This window comes from Triticum urartu, chromosome 3A, assembly GCF_056163025.1.
Source record: "Triticum urartu cultivar PI428250 chromosome 3A, HENAU_Tu73, whole genome shotgun sequence".
Taxonomy (NCBI): domain Eukaryota; kingdom Viridiplantae; phylum Streptophyta; class Magnoliopsida; order Poales; family Poaceae; genus Triticum; species Triticum urartu.
The window spans coordinates 328068420-328079155 of NC_141875.1; the positions used below are offsets into that span (position 1 = coordinate 328068420).

Sequence of the window (10736 nt, forward strand, 5' to 3'; positions counted from 1 at the left end):
AGCATAGGAAAGCAAAACAAGCATAACTTCAAGATTTTAAGCACATAGAGAGGAAACTTGATATTATTGCAATTCCTACAAGCATATATTCCTCCCTCATAATAATTATTAGTAGCATCATGAATGAATTCAACAATATAACCATCACATAAAGCTTTCTTTTCATGATCTACAATCATAGAATTTTTATTACTCTCCACATAAGCAAACTTCTTCTCGTGAATAGTAGTGGGAGCAAACTCAACAAAATAACTATCATGTGAGGCATAATCCAATTGAAAATTAAAATCAAGATGAAAATTTTCATGGTTATCATATTCATTATAGAATACATGTCATCACAATAATCATCATAGATAGGAACTTTGTTCTCATAATCAATTGGAACCTCTTCCAAAATAGTGGATTTATCACTAAATAAAGTCATGACCTCTCCAAATCCACTTTCATAATTATCACAATAAGATTCAACACCCTCCAAAATAGTGGGATCATTACTTCCTAAAGTTGACACTCTTCCAAACGCACTATCATCAATATAATCATCATAAATAGGAGGCATGCTATCATCATTATAAATTTGCTCATTAAAACTTGGGGGACAAAAAATAACATCTTCGTCAAACATAGTATCCCCAAGCTTGTGGCTTTGCATATCATTAGCATCATGGATATTCAAAGAATTCATACTAACAAAATTGCAATCATGCTCATCATTCAAAGATGTAGTGCCAAACATTTTAGTGCATTCTTCTTCTAACACTTTGGCACAATTATTAGAATCCTTATTTTCACGAAAGACATTAAAAAGATGAAGCATATGAGGTAATCTCAATTCCATTTTTAGTTTTCTTTTATAAACTAAACTAGTGATAAAACAAGAAACTAAAAGATTCGATTGCAAGATCTAATGATATACCTTCAAGCGCTAACCTCCCCAGCAACGGCGCTAGAAAAGAGCTTGATGTCTACTACACAACCTTCTTCTTGTAGACGTTGTTGGGCCTCCAAGTGCAGAGGTTTGTAGGACAGTAGCAAATTTCCCTCAAGTGGATGACCTAAGGTTTATCAATCCGTGGGAAGCGTAGGATGAAGATGGTCTCTCTCAAACAACCCTGCAACCAAATAACAAAGAGTCTCTTGTGTCCCCAACACACCCAATACAATGATAAAAGTGCAATATGGATGGTAGATATAGGTTTTTGTAATCTAAAAATATAACAACAGCAATGTGACTAATGATAAAAGTGAGCACAAACGGTATTGCAATGCGTTGAAACAAGGCCTAGGGTTCATACTTTCACTAGTTCAAGTTCTCTCAACAAGGATAACATAATTAGATCATATAACTATCCCTCGACATGCAACAAAGATTCACTCCAAAGTCACTAATAGCGGAGAACAAACGAAGAGATTATGGTAGGGTACGAAACCACCTCAAAGTTATTCTTTCCGACCAATCCATTGGGCTATTCCTATAAGTGTCACAAACATAACTAGAGATTGTAGTAAAATAACACATTAAGACACAAATCAACCAAAACCCTAATGTCACCTAGATACTCCAATGTCACCACAAGTATCCGCGGGTATGATTATACGATATGCATCACACAATCTCAGATTCATCTATTCAACCAACATAAAGGACTTCAAAGAGTGCCCCGAAGTTTGTACTGGTGAGTCAAGACGAAAACATGTGCCAACCCATATGCATAGATTCCCAAGGTCACGGAACCCGCAAGTTGATCACCAAAACATACATCAAGTGAATCAATAGAATACCCCATTGTCACCACAGGTATCCCACGCAAGACATACATCAAGTGTTCTCAAATCCTTAAAGACTCAATCCGATAAGATAACTTCAAAGGGAAAACTCAATTCATCACAAGAAGATAGAGGGGGAGAAACATCATAAGATCCAACTATAGTAGCAAAGCTAGCGTTACATCAATATCATGCCACATCAAGAACACCAGAGAGAGAGAGAGACAGAGAGAGAGAGATCAAACTCATAGCTACTGGTACATACCCTCAGCCCCGAGGGTGAACTACTCCCTCCTCGTCATGGAGAGCGCCAGGATGATGAAGATGGCCACCTGTGATGATTCCCCCCTCTCACAGGGTGCCGGAACAAGGTCCCGATTGGTTTTTGGTGGCTACAAAGGCTTGCGGTGGCGGAACTCCCAATCTAGGTTTCTTTTCGGGGGTTTCTGTATTTATAGGAATTTTTGGCGTTAGTCTCACATCAGGGGGGTCTCCAAGTCATCCACGAGATAGGGGGCGTGCCCTGGGGGGTAGGGCGCGCCCCCCACCCTCATGGACGGCTCGGGACTCTTCTGGCCCAACTCTTTTACTCTGGGGGGTTCTTTTGGTCCATAAAAAGTCATCAAAAATTGGCACGTCAATTGGACTCCGTTTGGTATTCCTTTTGTGTAAAACTCAAAACAAGGAAAAACCAGAAACTGGCACTGGGCTCTAGGTTAATAGGCTAGTCCCAAAAATCATATAAAATAGCATATAAATGCGTATAAAACATCCAAGATGGATAGTATAATAGCATGGAACAATAAAAAATTATAGATACGTTGGAGACGTATCACTTGACACGCCATTTGGATGGGTGTTGACAAAAATAATCTTCTCCCCAGCATGCCGACACGTGCTCGCAAATGCCACCTTGCTGCATGTAGGCTCGACACCTCACCGATCAGCGACTAGTTGGCTGGTGAGGTGGAACGCTAGAAGTTGGCGGGGTTTTTCTAGCCATGAGGCTTGCCGAGTCTTCACCTTGCCGACTCGCCTTTGCCGGCAAGGGCTTCTTTTGTCTTGATGCTTGTCTTGTTCTGAATTGTTGTCTTCTTGATGTGTTCCTTGATCTCGCAAAGAGTTGTTTCTTGATTTGAGAATCTTCACAGTGGCTTTGGCCTCGTGGGGAAGCTGCCACTTGTCTATGCATAAGTCAGGGTATTATACACCCATGTTTAATACACCGACAATGCCACAAGTGAAATCTACTCAAGGTAGTAACAAGAGTAAGAAAGGCTCTATGTCTAGTAGTAATAATAATGATGCTAAATCCAATATTGTTGCTTCTAGTAGTTTTATTGATTCCACTAATGATTCTCTTAGCCAAGTTACACTTGAGCAAGAAAGCAATCTATCAAAAGGGATTATAGAAAAGGGTTTCTACGAGAGCCTCGCCGGAAGTAAGCAATCTGAGAAAATTATGCGCAAGCAAGAAAGGCACCGGAAGAACCAAGGCATTGGTTTTGAATGAAAGTTCAATGCTAATGGAGTTGAGTGGGAAGAAGATCAGTGCCCCAAGACGAAGTTTGTTTCTCAAGAAGAGAAGTTTGACCCCACTTCTTTTGAGGGAACACAAACTCAAGATGATCTTCCACCACAAGACAACGAGCTAAAAGGCAAGGGCAAGCTTGAAGAAGAGATTAATCATTTGAAGAACCACCTCAAGCTTTGGTCAAATGGGTTCCCAAGACATCATCAAGTTCTACTTCGTCAAGTGCTACTACAACTCCAAGCATTCCAATCAAATTGATGTGGGTCCCAAAGATGAAGAACTAGTGAGTTCTTGAGGCTGATTCCACCAACAAACTTCACTCATATTCATTTATGGCAAGAACTTGTGCAACCAACTTCAACATCTTGCACTAGTTCATGGATTCACAAACCCTCTTGTTGGTAAGACAATGGACAAGGTATTCAAAGCATTCATGGACATCATCTTGTGTGCATTTCACTCTATGTCTATGGATACCCTTGTTTGTTCCTTGTTGGGACTAACCCATGTAGGTATTGAAAATGCAAAACTCCACGGATTGCTCCCAACTCTTGATGGACTACATCAACATTGAGCATCCACATTCACAACATCTACATGAAGTCATCATTAACAAAACCCAAGGTTAGTTCATCCCTCTTTTAGGGGGGGGATATCACATCTAGGGTGACCTTTACTCTATGACCTGAGTCAAAGCAACCCTAATGGTGTGAACACATTAATGCTTTATGTAACCCCACTCGTGCTTAAACGATGAGTATGACCTATGATCAAATGTTCTCATTGGGCTCCTAAGTCATTATACTCATATATATATATATGACTATGTCATCGCCCATTGTTACATAGTTGCTAGTGTTGATTGTGCATGTTTGACACATATATTATTTGCTATCTTATTATGTGAGCACGTTGCTATGCATATTTATCATTTGAGGACATCCATTTGTAGTTTGATTGATTTGGTTTTTTATGGCCAAGTGGATGTACAAGAATACCTAAGCACCTTCTCTAGCTATCTATCTCATCTTGTCTGGAATTATTTTCATGCTATATCACAAAAATTGAACAAGCCTATTTTCGGACCCTCCGGGTCAGGAGCACTCGTAGTCATCGATCTGATTACGCCTGATTTCTAGAACCCTCTAAGTGTCATTTTGGTCAGACAAATTCAGTCAAAGTCGGCTCCACCGAAAGAACTTAGGTTGATCCTTATTTCTATCTCGGTACGACCAATTTGAAAAACTCGGCTTCACCGAAGCTCACTGTCTTTGGCATTTATGCATCTCGGTGAGACCGATTTGTTTTGACCGGTACTACTAACAGCTGATACGTCCATTTTGCATCATGCTTTTATATTGATATTTATTGCATTATGGGCTATTATTACACATTCTATCACAATACTTATGCCTTTTCTCTCTTACTCCCTCCGTCCGGGAAAAGTTGTCCACAGCGTAGTGTAATGTCAATTTTTCAAAAACACCCTTATAACTTCAAATTTGTTACAAACAGGTCACCATACAGGTCGCGTCTTCTTCCTTCTTCCTCCGCCCATCGCCGGCGCGCGTCGCCAGGGCCATTCGTCAGCCCAAGACCTGCGCCGCCCAATTGCTTGCTCCGCCGCCGCACTGGACGTGCTCCTCCGCGACCCAGGACCCGCGCCGCCCTGCTTGCTCCGTTGCCGCACAGGACGTGCTCCTCCGCGGCCCAGGACCCGCGCCGCCCTGCTTGCTCCTCCGCCGCCAAGGACTTGCGCCACCCTGCTTGCTCCGTCACCGCACAAGACGTGCTCCTCCGCCGCCCAGGACCTGCGTCGATGATATCCCCTCCTTCCTCGCAGGGCCTGCGCCGCTGCCGGCCAGGACCCGCGCGCGCCTGGGTCTCGAGCGCCTGGACCATGAGCTCCCGCCGCGCCTGGACCACGAGCTCCCTCAAGCTCATCCTCAAGCTCTTTTGCGATCCTGGACCTCAAGCTGGAGCCCCTTCTGCTGCTTCTCCGCAACTTGCTGCTCCTCCCCTGCTCGTGCTGCCGCCCGGAGATCCCCTTCTCGTGTGCTGCCGCTTGAGATCCCCTACTCGTGCTGCTGCTGGTGAGAACAAGTACAGGTTCTGTAATTTGTTCATCTCCAGTGCCTTGCTTGCTTGCTCTGTAATTTAAAACATAACTGATCTGTGTACATTGCTTGCTTGCTTGCTCTGTAATTTGAAAAAATTCAGTTAACATTGATGTTGATTTCTGATGGACCAATCTTTAGTACTGTCAAAAAAATGTTACAGAGGGGCAGAATCATTCATGGCAGTAAAAAATAAGTCATGGGCAGAATCATGAGATGATGAGAAAGGTTATAGAGGTCAGAATCATTGACAAAAGAAGGAAAAAATCATGTACTAAATTACAGCAAATTCAGGCCAGATTTAGCCAAATTGGAAACATTATTTGGAACTCTTCTTCTTCTACTCTTGCTAGCAGTGAGCAGTGAGATGGGAAGACAGATTATCTTCTTAGTTGAAAGCATTTTATTCACATAGTCCTAAAATTTATAAGCTGAAAATACAAGCTTCTTCTACTAATTCTTTGAACTTTGATTAGTCCTAGTCTGAACATGTCACAACATTTCTGTCAAAATCTCAGACTTGACAATAAATCTCAGATTATTTAGGAACACACTATTAACTGAATTTACACTAAGATTTCTTGTTAACCTAATTTACACTAAGATTTCTCACTCCATTACATAATTCTGATTGTTAACTGAATTTACAGAATAATAATTTCATTTGCATAATTACAGTGAAGTTTCAGTAACTACAGTAACTGAATTTATAGTAAGATTTCTCACTCCATTACTCTGCTATTAACTGTATTATTCTGCTGTTAACAATCAGAATTGACACTATATTATTCAGTCAAGTTGATGTTCAGATCCTGTCATTTTATTCCAAAACCTGTCAATTTCTGTCAGGTTTTGATCTGTCAAGTTGATGTTCAGTCAAGTTGATGTCAAACTTGACACATAAATAAAATTTGACATCAATGAAATTTAGACAGTGAATACAGTTTGGACAGTACTCCACTGTCATATTTTCAGTGAGTAAAATTCAGTTTTGACAAATTGAAGCCTACTCTATTCTACAGAAAATGTTGTAGAGCATGTTATTAACTTTTCTGATGTTGTAGAGGGAGTAATAGATATTCATAGTTCTATAACTACTGCCATGGTCTACTAACAGAAGATAATTTCAATATTCAAAATGTGTATCTGCACTAGTTGTCAACAAGAAATACAGTAAAAGTTGAGATGTACTCATGGCCCCTGCTTTTGTTTGCTTTTTAATTCCTGCCCTGGTCCCTGCAAAAAAGAGAGATGTAGTAGGACCTGTAGTTGCTTATGAACAAGGAGTACTTTTAATATCTACTTTTCTCTTTCTTGGTTTCTTTGCTTTTTGTCTAGGATTCTTCATGGTTTTCTTGTTATGATTATATGCTCACCATTCATCTTTTGTATACTCTTGTTATGAGATCAGATAGGAGCACACAACTATGGATTTGAATTTGATGCCGGAAGAGGAGGACGAAGCTCAAGAAGAAGAACAAGCTCAGCAGGGTGATGCTATTGATTTGAACTTGATGCCGGAAGATGAGGACGAAGCTCAACAAGAAGAACAAGCTCAACAGGGTGATGCTATTGATTTGAACTTGATGCTGGAAGAAGCTCAAGAGGCACAAGGAGATGTAGAATTGGAAGAAGCTCAAGAGGCACAAGGAGATGCAGAATTGGAAGAAGCTCAAGAGGCACAAGGAGATGCAGAATTGGAAGAAGCTCAAGAGGCACAAGAAGATGCAGAATTGGAAGAAGCTGATGCACATGGCAATCCAAGAGGCAAGGACTTGACAGACAAGGAGAGACATGGTGTTTACTTTGCTCTGCGAGTAATCGAGCTTAGAGATGGACAGGTTCACGTGTATGACAAGGTGCTCATTGTGACGATGCTGAATGTTCACCTGCGAACAGTTACAAGAATATGGAATCTAGCCAAAGGACAACTTGCGGCAGGCCAAGAAGTTGATGTTTCAAGCAAGAAGAACAAAAGTGGTAGGAAGAGAAAAGAACTAGATCTGTCGAGAACAGCCACAATCCCCTTGAAGAAAAGAAGAACAATCCGGTCTCTAGCAAGGTGTTTAGGTGTGCCCTGATCAACCCTACATGACAGATTTCAATTGCAAGAGCTGAAACGCATCACAAGCACCATCAAACCCACCCTCAAGCCACATAACAAGATAGCGAGACTAAAGTTCTGCCTATCCATGATGGATGAAATATGGATATCAAGTCCTTGGCCCAGTTTCAAGCCAATGACAAATATGGTCCACATCGACGAGAAATGGTATGACATGACCCGAGTGAAGAGTAGCTACTACGTACTGCCTGGAGAAGAAGAACCAAATCGAACTGTGCACAATACTCATAGCATTGGGAAGGTAATGTTTCTAACAGCTGTAGCCAAACCTCGCTACAATGAAGATGGGGAGATGATATTTGATGGGAAACTTGGCATTTGGCCGTTCGTGGTACAGATCGAGGCACAACGAACAAGCCAGAATAGAGATAGGGGGACAATAGAGTTGAAGCCGGTCAAAGTTACTAGACCTGTGTGCAGAGATTACTTGATCAATAAAGTAATCCCTGCCATTCAAGACAAATGGCTGGACGGTGACAATGACACAACGATCTTTATTCAACAAGATAATGCAACACCGCATGTCCTCCCTAATGATGCTGGTTTTCTAGAAGCCGTGGCACAGATAGATCTGGATATTCGATTATTGCAACAACCACCAAACAGCCCTGAGCTCAATGTTCTGGATCTTTGTTTCCACTGCTCCCTCCAATCCCTAACCGACTGCAGAGCGCCTATGAATATACAGGAACTGGTACAGGGTGTAGAGGAGGAGTTTGAGAACTACGATCCCCATAAGATGTTCAAAAGCTTTATGACGTTGCAAGCAGTCATGGTGGAAGTGATGAAAGATCAAGGAGGAAACAACTATAAGCTGCCGCATCTACACAAGGACCGTCTACAAAATGCTGGAGAGGAAATAACCGGTGTATACTGCAGTCCGGAGCTAATTACTGACACCAAGGCCATTATTGAACAAGGAAATGAGTAGATAGAGAAAGCTCAAAAAGAAAGGGAAAGGGAAAAGGAAAAGAAAGGATAGGAGTATGTGATGTGTCATGTGTCATGTGTATGTCTTGTGTCATGTGTATGTCTTGTGTCATGTGTATGGCTTTGTGTCATGTGTATGTCTTGTGTCATGTGTATGGCTTTGTGTCATGTGTATGTATTGTGTCATGTGTTCAATGAGAAAGGATAGGAAAAGAAAGGATAGAAGTATTTGGATTTATTTGAATAATATAAGTATTTGGTTGATGCCAGCTTACTGGTATAGAAACAACATACTGATGTACCTGAACCCATGCAAGATATGCCAAACTTGCAAATAGGCAAAAACCTACTACACCTACATTGTACCCATGGGCATTTTTCAAAAATTGTGATGTTTTCAAACATCAGAAATTTATTTGCAATAGTAATTCCGATCCTTTAATTTTGTATGGGAGCTATAGCCAAGAGTAATTTGACGGAGTAAGAGAACTCAGTACACTGTGTACTCCAAATTTTCTACTCCTGTCAGTCCAACAACGCAAAGTTCAATTTTCCTTGCAAAATTCAGTTAACATGTTAACAAGATCAGTTAACCGCGCAACCAAGAAAAGACTTGCCAAAAGAATAAGAAAATGCTACTGATACCCTGGACTTAGTAGACTAGTGAATACCCTTACCAATAAATCTCAGGTTCATCAAGAAAAATTCCTGGAAGTAGGATGATAAAATGTGTGGTTCTGAACTCGAAAATTATTCAGGTGTGGTTATGTCCCTTTTTTCACTTATAGCAGAACTTGAATCTAGCAGTCTGAAGAATATTGAAACAATGACAGAAGACTTGATTGCAGTCTGAAACAATGACTAAATTACTTGCTACATCATGAAACAAATGGCCTAGTGAGATTTGTCTACCAGGTTTTGCTAACTGAAGAAACAAGTGTGATCCTCGCAGTCTTAAGCAAATGTCAGAAGCAGCAAATTTCAGTAAAAAAATCAGTTTTGACACATAAATCATGGAGGGGAATTGAAGGAGGGAGGCTTAACCTGCCAAGAAGATGCCACCGCCGTCGTCGAGCTCGCAGTACAGTATGTGCAGGGATGGTGGAGTTCGCAGTACAGAAGACGTCTCCGCCGACGTCGAGCTCGCCATCAAGCTTGCTGTCGTCGGGCTCGTCGGTTACGTCTCCTGCCGTCTGGCCTCGCAGCCACCATATCAGCCTTGCCGCCGCCGGATCTGAAGCAGCCGGAGCAGAGCACGGCGGTTACTAGGGAAGCTAGGGGAGGAAGGCAAGCTGGAGCTGCGCGAGCAGGAGAGAGCCGCGGAGGAGGCACTTACGGCGGCGGCAAGCAGGGCAGCTGCGGCTTCTGTCGGAGGAGGTTGGAAAAATCGATGCTTCTCCTCATCGGGGAAGCAATGCGGTGGAGGAGGAGGGGAGCAAGGAGGGGTAGTAGAGCAGGGATCTTCTTGCGCGGGGAATCTCCGGCGACGCCAGCAACAGCTTCTTGGGGAGCCGAGCAGAGGGCTCCGGCAAGGGAGGAGATAAGCAGGGGAACCGGCGGGGAGAGGAGTGGAGGTGGGGGAGTGCGTCGTTTGTCGGGAATACACCGAGGAGGTTTTCGTAAAATTGCCACGAAGACAACTTTTCCCGGACGGAGGGAGTATTTTACAAGGTTTACATGAAGAGGGAGAATGCATGCAACTGGAATTTTGGACTGGAAAAGGAGCAAATCTGAGAGACCTATTTTGCACAACTCCAAAAGTCCTGAAAATTCATGAAGAATTATTTTGGAATATATAAAAAATATTGGGCGAACAAAGCACGAGAGGGGACCCACCAGACATCCACAAGGGTGGGGGGTGTGCCCCCCTGCCTTGTGGGCCACCTGGAAGGCCCCCGATGCCCATGTTCTGCTATATGGCATGTTTTGACCTAGAAAAATCAATAGGAAGCTTTTGGGACAAAGCGCCGCCATCTCGAGGCATAACTTGGGCAGAACCAATCGAGGGCTCCGGCGGAGCTGTTCTACCGGGGAAACTTCCCTCCCGGAGGGGGAAATCATCGCCATCATCATCACCAAAAATCCTCTCATTGAGAGGGGGTCAATCTCCATCAACATATTCACCAGCACCATCTCCTCTCGAACCCTAGTTCATCTCTTGTATCCGATCTTTGTCTCAGAACCTCAGATTGGTACTTGTGGGTTGCTAGTAGTGTTGATTACTCCTTGTAGTTGATGCTAGTTGGTTTATCTGGTGGAA

At 42.6% G+C, this 10736-nt stretch overlaps 2 pseudogenes; one reads left to right on the forward strand and one right to left on the reverse strand.

Moving 5' to 3' along the window:
* Positions 1–4739: 4739 nt before the first annotated feature.
* Positions 4740–5743, reverse strand: LOC147979602 (uncharacterized; annotated as a pseudogene).
* An 829-nt stretch (positions 5744–6572) lies between these two features.
* On the forward strand, positions 6573–8477 carry LOC147979603 (uncharacterized; annotated as a pseudogene).
* Positions 8478–10736: the final 2259 nt, after the last annotated feature.